This window comes from Mercenaria mercenaria, chromosome 5, assembly GCF_021730395.1.
Source record: "Mercenaria mercenaria strain notata chromosome 5, MADL_Memer_1, whole genome shotgun sequence".
Lineage (NCBI taxonomy): Eukaryota > Metazoa > Mollusca > Bivalvia > Venerida > Veneridae > Mercenaria > Mercenaria mercenaria.
In genome coordinates this window covers 43735240-43752489 of record NC_069365.1, presented here as the reverse complement: position 1 = coordinate 43752489, position 17250 = coordinate 43735240, and the positions used below count along the sequence as shown (strand labels likewise).

The 17250-nt window shown below is 33.1% G+C and overlaps 1 protein-coding gene across 5 annotated transcripts in view; it reads right to left on the bottom strand.

The window, feature by feature from the left end:
* Positions 1-11880, bottom strand: part of LOC123557050 (heat shock 70 kDa protein 12A-like) — a 76038-nt gene extending 64158 nt beyond the window's left edge. The window contains exon 1 of one of the 5 annotated variants that reach the window (XM_053543366.1): positions 11670-11880. The gene's annotated coding sequence lies outside the window, so the exon portion shown is untranslated. Of the gene's footprint in view, positions 1-9213; positions 9233-11669 lie in introns of those variants that run through there. The other 4 variants (XM_053543362.1, XM_053543364.1, XM_053543365.1 and 1 more) reach the window with 4 other exon arrangements.
* Between the last annotated feature and the right edge of the window lie 5370 nt (positions 11881-17250).

Sequence of the window (17250 nt, the reverse complement as noted above, 5' to 3'; positions counted from 1 at the left end):
CCTGAAAGTTCTGAATAGTAATTGGTATTTGTTTTTGATGCTTTAGTATAATTCAAATTATTCTATAATATGTAACCAGATTCAAAATACATTATTTTGGTACAATTCAAAATGTATTAAGCATTTTTGTCATATGTTATCTTTGTACTGTGTAGTCATTAAGTATTATGTTTTGCAATATTTCAAATGATATCTAGGATATTTTACGATATTTCTGAATATTGTAAATGACAAGTATAATATTATAAGTTTCTTTATTTTATATGCATCGTTTTCTACCACTTAATATAGTTCACACTGTTGACAGCCTTCTTCAATTCTAAGGATCTTGCATAAAATATCTGTACATTTCCTTTTGTTTGTTAGTTTTTCTTTATTGGCGTTTTCAACTGTAAATACTATATAAATGAACACATAAATATCCCGCGATAATGCATGTGTTTCTGCAATTCAATGACAAACACAGGAATGACTGTATACTTTACAAGATTAATATCCAATAGGAAAATCCACGTTCTAAGACGGTAGCGCCTCAAATCATTAACTTATATCAATGCATAGGATGTGCATGGATGTATTTATAATGTAGGGATAACGCATGTTTTTTCGTGTTATAACATCTGCAGAATCCCGCTATTCTCATATAAAATGCGTAAAAACACTGCTAAACGAATATATTATTCCCATACGTCATTACATTCCCATGAAACGCGCGTGATGTCTGCGTTGTTTTTTCACGTTGACTTCATTTTTCGTTAAATTATCCGTTTTGGGGCCATAATACGTTTACGCTTTGCCACGGAATGCGCATATATAAAAAGGTGTTATAATAACACGTGAGCGCGAGAATCTCTCTATTAACACACGATTTCTCTCCTGTTAAAACACCACCGAAAAGTAACAAGAATAGCAATTATATGTTAGAATTACTATAATATTATACTCGGAAATGGACAAAAGTTGTAAAACCATCAAACAAAACAATAACACGTATAATGAAACTGGTAGAATTATAACTAAATTGATAGTTACATTAAATCAAAATGAAACGGGAACATATTATATGTATTGAATGTTACAGATGATGTCTTGGACGGCAAATGAAAACGAAACCATATCTTAGAATTGATACGCTGAAGTTTAAACAAATCAATAATATTATAATAATGACTTCAATTTCGTCCCATATATTTCAATACAACCAAATACAATGGTAACGTATTTTAAAGTGCAGTCATGGAAAATATCTCACTGCTTCACCGGAATGGAACTATACTGTTTTATTAAGAGTATTTAAGAACTTGATAATAGTATATCCCTTGATTAGTGTCTGTTGTTAAAATTTTATCGTAGCACGTGAAAAGTACATGTTTATTTCATATGATACAGCTCGCATAATCACCAGTTTATTGATCACAGTTTTTATCGTTTTAGTACACATACCTAATGTGGAGTAAACTACCTACTTTCAGAGTATCAAAAGGACATCGGACATTATGTTAGGGATTTTGCCCTAAGTTCAATGCTATTTCTTGACTTCAATAGCTGATAGTTTTATATAATAGCTTCAAATACTGATAAATAAGTTATATTCCGATCAAACTGTCACAAAAATAGTTTTATTTCATATTCGTTTTCTTGAAATTCGAACAGTTTGTAACTAAGGGTCATATTTTTGATAAATTCAAAATATGTATTTTTAGTTAAAATAAGCATTGGCATTTAAGGTATGTCTACTATGAAATATTTTAACACAATAAATAAACTTATACCATGCAGATTATCAGTTTTATTGACATTTTTAAAAATAAACGAAAAGGAAAAAATAAAAGTGGAACAAAACGTTTGGTCCCATAACTGTACTTCAGTTATTTCCACCCGAGTGCTCATGATAACTGATGCATTGATCATAGCCTGTTGTTTGTTTTCTATACATCTATTGCTATACTGTATTTATACACATGTACAATACTGACCGGGCATTATGTGGAGGATTATTATTGAATACATGCAGTAGTGTAGCTGGCCATACATTGGCGTAGTTGGCCTTTTTCAGTTGAAGCAAAGGAGTGCCTTACTTTTAGCATTTTATATCAGTGGAACAGAACTTCACTAGCTAGTATCAACATTTATGTAGATATTCTTGGGGTGTCTGTGTTAGTTCTTTAAGGTCCTTACTAGTATTTCGGTTGGCTTCAAAATAAGTTTCAGATGTGTGAGCGAATTGATGTTAATTCTGGGGGTGTCAGTGTTAGTTCTGGGCGAGTCAGTATTAGTTCTATGGGTGTCAGTGTTAGTTCTGGAAGCAACTGGGTCAGTTAAGGAGATGGTGTCTGGTGTAGTTCTGTTAGGGTATATGATGCTGGATCGAATAAAAGCAAATGTTGTTCTTAAAATGCATTCTAGGTTCGCTTCAATTGTGTCCTACAAAAGGTAAAAAAAAATGCACCAAAGTGGCACTATTCCCATAGAAGTTCGTCTGTATCTCTTTGTCATGTTTACGTTGAAGACACATATATATGTATATGTCTAAGCCACGTGCTTGGTTCTTGACTTACGACAGACGCAGTTGTCTCAGTCCTGATGACACTCAATGGACGGACTTAGACTGACAAGAGGTAACAGATCTGATTGAAAAATTCATAAGATATACTTATAAGGATCAGTCTGCTTTCTAGCTTGACTTTCTATGTCCGCTATTTATTTAGTTTAGTGTTTTCTGTGCTTGAAATATTTACAAAAAATGAATAAAGCTGTAGATATGTAAGGTTTAGGAAACACATGCAATAATTAAGTGTCGAATATTTATGTAAAATTCATTTGCTGATACCCTGTACGTAGTTTTTTTTAATTTTAAAAACTTTCCCCCCTGTGACCACGTACCATTTTTGCAGCATGCGTGTATAATTATTATTTACAAAGGCATGTGAACTATTTTGTTGCGTCACTGGGCGGAAAGATGTTTAAAACGTGAAAATGATTTATGTTAATATTTTAAGAGAATGAGAAATGTCTACAAAGTCTTCTTTTTTGTTCATAAACTTGTAAAATGAAGTCGCATTTATCAAGAAATGGTCTTCAACTATCGTAACTATGCAATTTCAGAAGTCTAGCCCTATGTCACTTTTTCTTTAATCGGATAGGCAATCTGAATAGGAAAATGTCCGAGGTCCTTAATTAAGAAAATACTGAGAGATTTTAAAACCACATCAAGTCTGTTTGTTACATCGGAATTGATTTAAAATTTAGAAAATGATTTTTGTTTTAAATTGTCATTTTGTAACATTCTCATATATATTCATCAATATGAAAATGAGTTTATTAACGTAAGAATACAGCCAATAAAAGGCCAGTGTCTCAGCTCTGATAGCATATTTCGTTGTCGTTTCCTACCAAATAATTTGGCATCTGTGAACATTAAGCTAAGAAGATACATAGTAGACCTACATGTAGCTGATCCCGACACTCGTTGATGCCTGACGATTGTAATGTATAACATTTTTTCAAAATATTTATTAATGATTATTAATCATTACTATCGTTATAGCTGAACATTGCCTGTCGAATGTATTAACCAAAATAGAAAGAATTAAGAAAAATCAAGCTAACAAAGATATTTCTTCAACCTCAGTAACTAACGTTAAATATCTAGTTATCCACATATTTGATCAGATTACGTTTAGTACAGTGACAATTCTTGTAAATATAGTACAGCTGGTGCACGCACCTCTTTATCACATAACTCACTCTGTATTAGTTTCCATTCCAGTTATGCTTAGTTTCATTTCTAATCTTGTAATATTCCGTTCTAATTGCTTCGTTATTAAATTGTTCTTAGGAACAATGTATTACATGTTATGTCTTTTTGATAGGTTGATAGGACTTACGCATTATGTATTATATAAGACCGGAAGCGAGGAAATGATTCGAGAGTTAATGGCGGGCGGTTAAGACCAAGGACTTTTCCCTGTATGAACTCCATGAAAATCATTCTGATAATACAGTTATTGTACAGCTATACCTGACGTGGACAAGACTTCATATTCTTGTTACTGTTTTTTCGTAACTGTATCCGTTAATTCCGAGAATATGTTTTTTTCAGTGTTAAACATCTATAACTCAAGATTTTTTTCAGTAATCTTTATTACCTACACTAAACTGGATGATTTAGACATCAATTATTAGGCTTGCTAAAACGTTTTATGAAAATTTAAGATCTTCTTAACTGACATTGATATTTTGCATGCCCAACAATGATACCATCATGGACACAATATTTGACCTTTTAATATATATAGTCTTTTAAGGCTTTAGTAATAATACATGTTGAATATGCTATGTATTTTTTATTTTTTTGTTTTTTTCTACAAGTGGCAAAATGCATAATTTGCAGGCGAATAAATCTTCTTTTCATATTTAGCAATGTAGACATGTTTTTCAAAAACAATTTCGCAATATCTCTTTTGGTCCCATACATTTTTTATCAGATTGTGAAATTTTATATGATACCTAATGTAAGCAGTGTGCATTTTAGTTAGATTGCCTACAGTCATAAATGTGGCAAATAACTTCCAGATATGAATATGGGATACATTTGAATATACCACCTCTATTAAGAGACTACTTGCATTAAAAGACCATATTTTCAGGGATTTTTTCGTATTGCTAAAGAACAAATTATGCTGTATTCAGAGTATATTTGTGTAATGAGATCACTTTCTTTCCTTCCTTCCTTTAGGCAGCTTCGATTGTCTACCCTGTACTAATTTGATTTACATAGACCTTTATTTTAAAATGAAATTATTAAGAATGTTGGTTGGACATAGTGTTTTATCATCAAGATTTAACTTAATACATACAATCAGACATATTTTAGTGTCAAAGCTATTCACCAGTTGAAGGCAATATGTATTTGGTTTTAATTCACGTTGACAAAATCTACATCCTATGGGCCCAAGTATGTGATCACACATTTAACGAAACATTAAGGAGGTAGGTTACCTTGTTATCAGGGTAAATTCAAATTAGTTAAACCGCAGAAATGGTTTGTATTTCATATAATTTAATGTTTTAACTGCTACAAACTCCATTTCGTTTATCTCTGTCCTTTCAGGTACAATTTTTATCCAGGTTTGAAGTATATGACCCTCCAAAGGTATTTTATATTGAAAGAAGAAGGAAAATACGGATATTTAACACCTTTCAGTGTATTTTGGTTTCATTGTTGTCCGTAGAAGTCTGCATAATTGATAATTCTATTAGTATGCGCGTTAGCTTTCTAATACATGTATAAGCCAGAAATGTATGTCGCGGGGCTCTTGTTTCCATGGTAACGCATTTTCTCTCATTTTTAAACAACTATGTATGAAAACGGGTTTTTCGACGGCTTCAGTGCCATTCTGTTAATGACCAACATGGAATATTTGGGTAATATTATTAGCGAAATACCAAGCATTTTACATGGTTCCCTATTTTTCTTAAATTTCAAAGTAACCATGGCAACAGAGATGTTTAAAATAGCTTATATCTTGCTTTTATCGTAATTTCTTGTAAAAAGAAAATTAAATAATAAAAAAATATTCTTTCTTGTTAATGCAGCTTTAAAGCATCTTATTTCTAACGTAAGTAATATTTTCGTCTTATTTGCATTGATTTAAACAGATTTCACAGCTTCAAATACTTACAGCAGTACCCTTCGTCTGACATTTTTTATGGGAAAATCGCTCTGCATGCTACTATTATTCTGATGAATATTGTTGAAATGCAAATAAAAAGCCGAGGCTGAGTTCCTTAAATAGACCAGTGTGAACGCCTTTGAATTTTACATTTAGATATATAGGTCACGGGCTTCGTTTCCATGGTAACATCAATTTAATTCAAGAAACCACAATTTTCTACTGAAATCTTAACTATTTTAGAGCATAGTTTTAGTATATAAGTAACAAATTCTCAACGGAAACTGAAAAAATATGTGTTACAAATCAAACTGCCCAATTTTTATTTGAAAATGGCCGTAATAAGTACACTTTCATCCAGCATTATTCCCAATAACATCAGTTATTATCATCCATTTTCTTACATTCCGCATAAAATTTCAATATAACTAATAAAAGAAGCAAAATACAGGTCATTATTCAGAGCGAAAGACTTTTAAAAGATATTTCAACAAATAATGGCTTTTTAAGAATAGTTCAAGTAAAGCAAATGCACAGAATTACGTAGCTTTTTTTTCGCGGTAACTGACACGTAACGTTATGGCGTCAATGACGTCATTTTAAGGCAACAATGTTTTGAATCGTTTCTCCAGCAATCTATTCATTATTTCTGCATTATTAAACTATGAAGCATCAGAACGGAGACGGTTCATGATTTTTTTTTCAGAAGAATGGATATAAAAACATATTTAGTTTGTCGTAAAAGTCGTCGTAAATCGTCACGTTAGCTTCCGGTTGGACATGCGCACATACAAATATTAAGGTAACCTACCCTCTTAAGTGAACATATAAAAGTTAATTTACAAAACAAAGGAAGGAATTTCTACAGACTGGAATTGTTAATAAAATACAAGATCATAGCAGTATGTTTTGATTAGCTCAATTTATAGTAAAACAAATGTGACGACAAAACATATCTTAGAAAAAACATGACATCTACTTTCCTTTACATTTTGTTTTAGTTTTAAGCCAAGTGCTCAAAGCCAGGTAAGAATTTGTACTGGCTAATACTGGCTGTACATTTTAAAGAATACTGTATTCAGTTCAGTAATAATATCAGAAAATAAAACATACAAACAAAACTACAAACAAATATTAACAACCTGTTGGTGAAGCAAAATCTAACGTGTTATTGCGAAAGAATTAAGGTATTGACTTACGATAGTTTTTATAGACAGTGTAGTCATAAACATAATATTCGTAGAAGTAATTTACTTCCTTTTCCTGCTATAGATTTATTATTTTACAAAGGTTACCCTACCGTTGCCAAATTATTGATCGTATATAGTGTAAATATTGTAATGTAGTGCAAAGTATAGTTACCATTTGTTGCAACACATATTTGAATTCCTTCTTTACTATTTTATAGATTGTGTTCGTAATATTTCTGTACAGAATACATATCAACATTTTACCTAGACCTTCTTTACTTTATGCTTAAGTATTATTTAATATAGAATATGAATTGTTGACCTTGTATTTGATTGTACCATGTTGTATGGATGAGGAGCATACTTCTGTTCTGTTCCTTTTGGAGGGTAGAGGTCAAAATAGTATATTTCGTGCGCGCATGTTTCAAAAGTATGCGTGGATGTAAAAACATGCGTGTCCATGTATACATTTTCATACGTGCACGCATAAATATGTAAGCACTCCTATATGATCAGTCACGCCTAGTGGTTGAGAAGGAGATGATCCTTAAAGAAATTGTAGAGGTCGGACATCCAAGGATCCATAAAGCACACTTCGTGCTTATGTTACCTCCTTGGATGTCCATCCTCTACAATTTCTTTAAAGAACGTCTCCTCCATACTTATGGTGTACCATTGGGGTCAAGGTCTGCATCACGTGCGCATACGGTTCAAAATAAAGGTACACGTGTAAAAGTATTAACTAAAGATAAAAGTTAGACTAAGTTACATTGACTTTTATGGAATGACCAGAGATGTTGTAGTACTAAGAAACAGTATAGAGAAACTTCAGTTAATAAAAAAAGGAAAATGAAAATCAAAAAACTTAACTTGAGAGGGGAAAGGAAGGGTGTGTGCATGGAAGATACTAAAACCCAGTATAGGGTAACATAAGTAAAAGATCAAAGCCCTGAAAAGACTGAAAGCCAGTACTTATTGAATGATATTTCAAGCGATACACCTAAAGAATCAACATTTCATTGTGCATAGACCGGTCATGATTTGAACAATATTGGTCGAGGTCCACTAGACAATGCTACATGTCAAATATCTAAGCTCTGTGCATTGTGGTTCAAAACAAAAAGATTTTTAAAGGTTTTCCATATACTCTATGTAAAACTAAGTTTGTCCCAGGTTGGGGCTGATTTCAAGTATAATCCTAACTTAAACCCTAAACCCTAACCCTAGAGCGGAGAGATTCCGAATATTTCGAATGTGAAAATAAAGTTTAAAATGATTCTAGAATTCGTTGCTGCTTGTTTTTGTTGTTTAAAACAATAGTCCGCAGTTGCTCACACACTCAGACAATACCAAGGTTTTAAAAAAAATTACGGGACTATTTTTTAGAGGTCGAGAATATTTGTGTGATGCGGTTACATAGAAATAGAAGGAAAGGATGGGGGGAAGTTGATACGACGGATAATAAGAAACAAAATGTATAAGTTAAAATGTAGTTTAGGAAGATACAGTTAAATTGAGGAGTGTGCAATAAAGCTTTATCCAGATTTATTCCAAAATCTTGGGGCTACCACCTCTAAACCATTTCCCCCATAAATTTGATATTTCTTGATGTAACTTTTATTTTTTCCAATTAATATCCATGCAGACATTTAGAATGAATTACAACAGATCACTTGTCTAGATCCTGCGATAAGTAAAAACCCACTAGATCAGACAGAAAGTTACAGTGTGCATGTTATGCCCTTTTCCAAGGTATACTATAACAACTATGGTCATGCACGGGAAAATATGCTAGCTCATTTCAAATGCGCATTTCTCACCTAAAACGTGCAGTTCGGAAAATGGCTACTATGCATCTGACTAGTGTACTAAATGTTGAATATGCACAGTATCCATTTGCGGGAGAAATTTTAGTGAGAAATGTGAAACTATATTTTCCCGCCTCATAATATACCTATGGGTAGGGTATAGCGTGTAAAGTGGTATTTTCTTTCAGGTCTGGTGTGAGCGGATAAATTATGTTATAGTAATCGTTGTTAACGTATTAATATGATATACACGTATATCATGTATATAGGTGTCATTTAAAAACGAAACGTCATTTATGAAGTCAGACAATTATAACATTCAGCGACTGTATCAGAGTAAGATACAAAGACTGAAATGAAACATGATTAGACTTGCTGAATAATGCGTATTCATATAGTAGTTTATTTTTGATAAATTGAACTGAAACTGTTTACATTAAACGTATTTCTTTTTCAACGGTTAACAACAAAATTAAAACAGATTTGTTTTTCAAATTTTTAAATAGTTTAAGTTTAATCAACAAAATTGCTCTTTCTTACCTGTGATCCAATAAGAAGTTTATCGGTCATTCGTTGAAAGAAATTTACTTCCTTTTTCTGTTTTAATCTATATTTAAAACTAGTTCAAGTGACCTTGGTCTGGCTTGTTCATTATCTAAAGTCACATTCACAACAAAACAACTAAAAATATTTTAAAGGACTTTTAAAGAGGAAAGCTAGTGCCTAGTAAATAATTTTCAGAATGGTTTTACGAATATGTTCAAAAATATGAGGGCTTAAATTTACGACTATGATAAGTTCATTAATGCCCATTATGATCTACATAAATATAGTTATACATGTACACTAGAAGAGCTGAATACTTTTGTGAAGAAATTATGGCAACTATTAACGGCTTAATCTAGATAAAATCCTGTTCAAGCGATAAGTTATTATTGACACCAACTGATAACTTGACTGGCCATAACATATACCTATACAACAAGATTTTGGATGGAAACAAATACTGTAAATTTGGTCGAAAATATTGAAAATGCTACATGTACAGCATTAAAGGGAAGAATACAGCAATACAGATACATTGGGACGATATTCATAAGCAATTTAACAAGAAGAATAGAAATATTTCGATGAGAATGATCTCTTGAGCAGCTACTGAAAGAATGGTAATAAATTGTTTCTTAGAATTAATCTAATGGCATTCTTTTAAAACCCAGATAACACAGCTTCATTGACACATACATCGTAAATATAAAGCTTTTGCCCAGGTTTCATTCGATCAGGTTAAAAATGCCGCCCATGGAAGATTAACAGTTTGTTTATATTTTGACATGATGTAGTGGTCTAATTATTTATCACAGTCACATAATCAAGTTTTAAACCTAACCGTGATTTCAAACAGGCAAATTTTCTAACCACATTTTATAAAGATCAAGAAAAAATAAGGGTTATCAATGATTTGACCATGTAATATAGTTTTTGACCTCAAATGACCCAGTCTTAAACTTGGCATGTATTACATAAGTACAGATAAGCGGACCAGTACTCATACAGATCATGCTTAAGCTTTTAGAGTCTTTACGGATTTTTTTTCTAAAATTCAACGCTTTTGCCTTAGTTCTTGAGTTTGGCCCTCACACTACATCATATAAACTTAAGACGTTCTGACCATGTTTCATGCGTCAGGCAAAGGATATGGCCTTTGTTATGTTAACAATATTTTTCATATATTTTCACGGTGTTCTAGTTTAAGACTTCATGTGACACAATGACATGAATTCTTCTGACCAGGTTTCAGGTCATTCAGGTACGCATGCAACCTGTAACGTGTTTACACTTCTTTACTTAGTCTATTATATTTTGGATCAAAGAAGAACTAGTTCCAACATAAAGACAAACATTCTGATAAGGTTCAAGTAGTTAAGATAAATAAATGTGGCCTCTACCATGATAACTGGGTTTTCCATATCAAACTGGTGACATGCGGAATGATAAAACTGTGAACGCTGGACTATGGACTGATACCGGATTGTCCACCTATACTAACAGCTGGTCCAGTGTCGTGAACTAAAATTGCAAGACAATATTTTTCACATCTTACAATAGCTGCACATAGTTTGCGTATCGAACTTTGAAAGTGTAGTGGTGGTAAAATTGAGAGACATAAACGAGTAAATCAATAATGCGATACTTAGAATTTATATGATTTCATGTAATATATACATGTTCTCGTGGTTGTCCAATAATTATAGGTTATTAGCTTTGTATCGGGAAATATGCACGAGTTCTTCAGTGGAAATATTGCGCGACTTTAGGAGCGCAATATTCTTCCGCTGAAGAACGAGTACTTCTCTTATTCTTTCTATATTTCAAAGTGCATGTTAAATACGACCTCAATCAATCCCTTGAACTATTTTGATCTATTTTTCCTTAAGTCTCAATTTTAAAGACTGCTTTTGACTGGATTGGACTCTTTATAAACTTGATATTTAATGTTTCAAGTTAATTTATTTTGTAATTGATTTACTTGTGTTGCTAAGATTAGCCTTTGTTGGCTGATTCTTATGTTTGCGTTTTTGTAGGGTATCCTAATTGGAAACCCCTGACTTGTTACCTTTCATATACAAGCAAATAACCATCACGTAATAGATTGTTTAAAAATAAATGAATTTCTACGTGGAATATTTCAGAAAATACAAGGTCATAACAATGTAGTTTGATATAGTTCAAGCGTGACTGTTTTGGAAAATAACCTTAGACGATACATCAAATCTACTTTCGTTTTCCCTTCTGCTAGTTCCAAATGAGGATAGAGATTGTACTGGCTATAAGATACCATTTTACATTTTTAAGAATATTTTTATTTCAAGTAGACCTAATAAATACGAAAGAGAAAGTTGCTTGTTCCTCGATAAAAGTACAAACAAAATGTTAACGCAAAATTAAATCTGACACTGAAAAGAAGTAATATAAAAAATAATTTGTACTTTACTTACGGTGGTTTTTATGGCAGTGTAATCACAAGCATTACTTTCGTCGGAGACAATTTACTTCCTTTTCCAGTTATAGGGTACCTTACAATCGATCAAGGCAGGTAGCTATGCGACTATCGAACGTAGTGTAAATATCGTGGTGTACCATTTATTTGGTTGGGCGCACATTTCAAAATTTACGTGCGGGTATTAAAGCGATTAATCCACACATTGTGAATTGTAATTTTTAAAATAATTTATCACTGAAAGGCAGAAGGACGCCACTATTTCATATATCTACATGAAACTAAACTTAATGGTTCCCTCACCCTTTCCAGCCCGTATCAACCTCGACCTGATCACTAGCGGATTGAGTGGGGGGGGGGGGGGGGGGGGGGGGGGGGGGGCACCTTATTTTACTCTTGTTTTTGGTGAAAAAAATATGCTTTTTTTTCTCGCTCGCTATGCTCGCACATTTAAAATCTGACAAAGTTTGCATGTGCTTCTATAAAGTTCTTTACAATTTTTAAGTTGAATAACCCTCCCCATAAAAATCCCCAGAAATCGGGCTATGAAATTCCAGGATAGGCTGCTTGCGCAAGAATAAGTCATTCATAAAATGTGACTACAATTAGTATGTTACTTGTGTTGATTTCGCTAAAAAAAATCCTGTCCTTTGTCAATAGTAAATAAGTGCAAGGTCAATACTTAAGGACAGTAGTTAGGTATCGCACAGTAATAAGGCGCTTTGAAATGTAAACAAACAAAACAATAGCATAAATTTAAGTCAATACACAACGTTTACGCTGACAATAGTAATTCCTCGTTGGCCGAGCGGTAATAGTACCCGTCTTATACTTTTTCGTCGGGAGTTCGATTCCCGGGCCCGTAAAATAGTATTTTGAAAAGTGTATTTAATTTCTTTTTTTTTTCAATACGATTCAACGAAAACAACACAAGTTTGTTAATCTAGTACTAACTTGTTCACTAACTTATATATGTCACTGTTAACACATAATCATGTTTAAATACTCTTCATCTTTAATATGATCTAATGTTTTTGAAGCTTTCGTGGATGAATTAGAAACCAGACAAAATCACAAACTTACACAAAGTGTATAAATTAAATGCAAAATAAAAAAAAATGACGGATGCAAGGTTCGAACTATCACTACAAAATGATTACATTTCTCCACTCAACCTACTGCGCCACCAAGCCAACTGTTGATCTTATTTCCAGTATATTCTGTTTTAAAAGAGATTGCTAAGTACTGATTGTTTATTAATACTGTGCGGTACTTATAGTGTGCTTCATTTTATATAGTAGTCGCAACTTGATCGCGATGGTTGACCTTGGGTTGAATATTCATATCGATGATTTCATTATAGAAATCAAGGGTGCTTAGGTTAGCCGTGTATATTTATATGGAATTAGTTTGTATACAGCGCAGTATCAAAGTATACTATGCCCCAACGATAACTTGATATTTACAAACATGACTATAAATAGATTAAAATGGAACATAGGGAATTCAACATTTTTCTAACATGTTACAATCTAAATACTTCCAGGTTTTGTACCAACTGGAAATTAGCTCAGTGGTAAAGCATACAGTCCGTGTTAAACAGATATTTTGTCGTGTGAGTTCGAAACTCAGCATCGACATTATTTTTTTTCTCATAAACATTTAGATTCCTTCATGAACTATGTGACAACACAACAGAGAAGTATCTTTAGCCGATATGGTAGATCAGAAAAGTTTACCAATATATGAAAGATGATATTGACTAAATGCATGCATTTAAGCCATGCAAATAATAAACATACTGTTGTTTTATATAAAGGCATACATACAAATACGAACCACCTAAGAAAGAAACAAACATACAGGAATAAAAATGAAAACGAAAAGAAGAAAAATACACAAAAAGACAAAAAATGAGAAAAAAAGACCCTCACGAAGATTCGAACCCACAAAATGTTTTGCTTATAATATTCAATTGTTATCTGCAGTTTACCCGACTGAGCTATGTTTCCATGTAATTCTTGTCGATTTAAGATGAAAGAAATACTAATAATTATTTAGAAGGTAATGTGTACGCATTATGGATTGGTATTTTATCGGTTATCATGAAATGGAATCGTCCTCGCGTTTCGGCGGGAATCTTGTTATCATTGGGGATTAGTATATACTTACATTTCATCAGTTAAAATCTCCCAATACACTATACAATTATCGACTTTTTCATAGGTTGATATCAGGATTTATCAAACCGAAAAGAGTTATATTCACCGAGCCGAAGGCTGATTGTTCATATCGATTATTTCCTTATAGAAATCAAGGGTGCTTAGGGTAGCCATGTATATTTATATGGAATTAGTTTGTATACAGTGCAGTATCAAAGTATTAATACATACATTTGATAAGTTAAAACTTTCCATTACACTAATTTATATTTACACACATTTATATTTCCTTTTCGTGCAGCTCGTGTTTACGTACACTCCTTTTCAGTAATAGGTTGTGCCTCATTATGTATTATAATGCAAAGGTCAACCATCGGGGTCAAGTTGCGTCCACTATATCATTGTTTTATTTAGTTACATTTTCAAAACGTCATTACAGGCGCGATACCTATACTTCTACGCTCTTCTCACTGTCACCTGATGTTTGCAAGGTGCTCGCTGAAGGCGATTATTATAAACCGGAAAACCCTTATCAGAAATGCTAGATGAATGCTTCTAGTTTTGATTTATGACAGAATTCGATTAAAAATACATTGTTAGAACACTAAATGTGCCACATAAAGGTCAATATAGGTAAACGTTTGATTTGGCAATTCTTACATCACGATGTGTGGGTTAGTCGCTTTAAAAGTATGCGTGCACGTGAAAATACATGTATGAATTACACGAGGGTGTTCATTAAATACCCGGTAAAAGGTCTCATGTCTTCACATGTTACAAAAAATCAATTAAACGTTAATGTAATGTAGATAAAGGATTGTGATATCAAAACATATTTTCCTTGCGCAAATAATAAGTAAATATAAGTCAAGCGATGTGGTGTTGCCATTATAGTGTCATGAAGAAAACTCAATTTTATCAGTAATATGGAAAACTTAATAGGATCCGGTAGAGTATCACTGACGTCTAAGTAGATACTTAAAAATCAAAGAACACGTTCATACAATGTAACGATAAGCGCGTCACAGTTCATTTCTCTTTTCATAAACACCTCAAGAAAGTTACCATTTAATGGCACGCAAGATTGAATCACTGGTAAAAATTATTGTGAACTGTATTTGAAAATTATAATATAATTCATGAAATGTTGGTGAAAGCGTTATGAACCCTGTATCACATGATGCGGATGATGACATGGAACACCTCTTGTAAGTTTGAAGCAAATTTACAGTGAAAGGAAAAAAGTGCATGAAAACTTTAATACTAATTTCTAAGTAAATAGAGAGGACGGTTAATAACATTGCTGTCAGAGTTATTGACGTTGCTGTCAGAGTTATTGACCCTGTGGCATATGATACGGAACATAACTCAGTTGGAATCAAATCCATGATAGAACGGCAGTGTATTGAAGCTTTAATCGTAGGGGTCATACTTAATGAAATATTGGTGATGATGTGGAAATGCTACTTGTAGACTACTTTAACACAACAGGGGTCATCTACTTTATAAGTCTAATCAGGCCACCAAAATTAAAGTTGTTTGATAAGGTGGTTCTCAAATTACCGATTGGAAACTGTTGTCAAGTTTCAGGTCCTAGTAACCTTGACCAACTGACCCTTAAAACTTTATAAGCCCAATCATGCTACCAAGTTTGAATGTTCTGGGTCAAGTGGTTCTCATGTTATTGGGTAGAAACCGTTTTCAAGGTTCAAGCATCTGTGACTTTGACCTTTAACATACTGACTCCAAACATAGCAGAGGTAATCATCCTTTAACAGCTCAGTCATGCTACCAAGTTTGAATATTACTGGTCAAGCGGTTCTCAAATAATCGGGCTCTAAGGACCGACATGTGCAAACCAATGTACCCTTGTATCTTCGAAGGGGACATAAGTATTTTGAAGAGGACTGGACTATGGTAAAATGGATAGATGTTTAGCATATATATTTGAATATATTGGAATTGTTTAAAATCACTAACAGGATACTTGAAGTGTAAAATGCTGTATAAAAGGTCAGTAAGATTATTTTTTTAATATTTGTTGCTAGTGCAAGAAGACCTGTCGTTACAACGAAGTGTCGGTCCTAAATAATTTCACAAGCATTACAGAAATGTTCAAAACAGTTTATCCTCTTTTTAAAGGGTCCAATCGAAGAAATATACAAACTTTAAAAATTGCTACAGATCAAGCATAATGAAGATACATTAAGCACCTCATGAGAAGAAGTTCTCGCACAACGGACTGGCGTTTCCTGTGATTTTACCTATGCCGGCAAAACCCATCTGGCACCCCCCATGCAAGATGACTCTCGTGCTGTTAATGACAAATAGTGGTTCATGCACTGATAATATATTGTTTATGTAAAAATACGAAAAAAGAAGGTACCTTGATAGTTTCTCTCCGTTCCTTATAGTATATTTCTCGATTCAAAATACGTTAGTTTACCATAAGAACATAACGTTACGCTACAAACGATAAAAGTTAAGTGGAACTTTGTTATTGTGCGTAACGCAAAACATCATGACGTCACTTCTGCTTACGGACGTTAATTTCCCGCGCTCTACTATAAGAAAGAGTGCTACAAAGAAAATATTTCTACCTGTTATTTGTAAAATACGGTACGCAAGAAAAATAATCTGCCAGAATAAAATGCTAACATGTAGACAATATGCAAGAAAAAATATCAGTCATGTGTTTACGAATCGGATGGAAATATCCGTCCCTCGGCCACGTGCGCAGGTGCCCTCGGGACGGATATTTCTATCCGATTCGTAAGCACATGACAGATATTATTATTCTTTACAGGTATTTATATTTTTAGCTTTGATAGCCCTAAAAAGATCAAGTGTTCCCATTTGGGCGAATTTGGGAGAGGACCTTACAAAGATGTTACAGACCAAGCTTATTGAAGATTCATCAAGCTGCCCATGAGAAGTTGATTAATAAGGTATTTTTATATTAGCTCTATTGGCCCCTAAATGGGTCCAAGTGCCCACATTTGAAATCAAGATAAGACTTTATATTGAGGCTACAGACCAAGTTTGATGAAGACCTATCGAGTGATTCATGAGGAAATGTTGTTTGAAGTCTTTTTTTCTGTTTTGAGGTCTTAGCAGCCCTAAAAGGGGCCAAGTGCATCAACTTAAACACATTATAGCAAACACCTTATAATGATGATTCAAACCAAGACTGATAAATATCCATCAAGTGGTTTATGTGAAAAAAAATCATGAGAAGAAGTCGTTTTAAGGTATTTCAATTTGCTAGTTTTAGCTCTAGCGGCCCCTAAAAGGAAGTGCTCCCATTTGAATAACATTGGGAGAGGACTTTATACTGATACTACAGACTTAGTTTGATGAAGATCTATCAAATAGTTCAGAAAATAAAGTCATTTGAAGGTATTTACATTTTTAGCT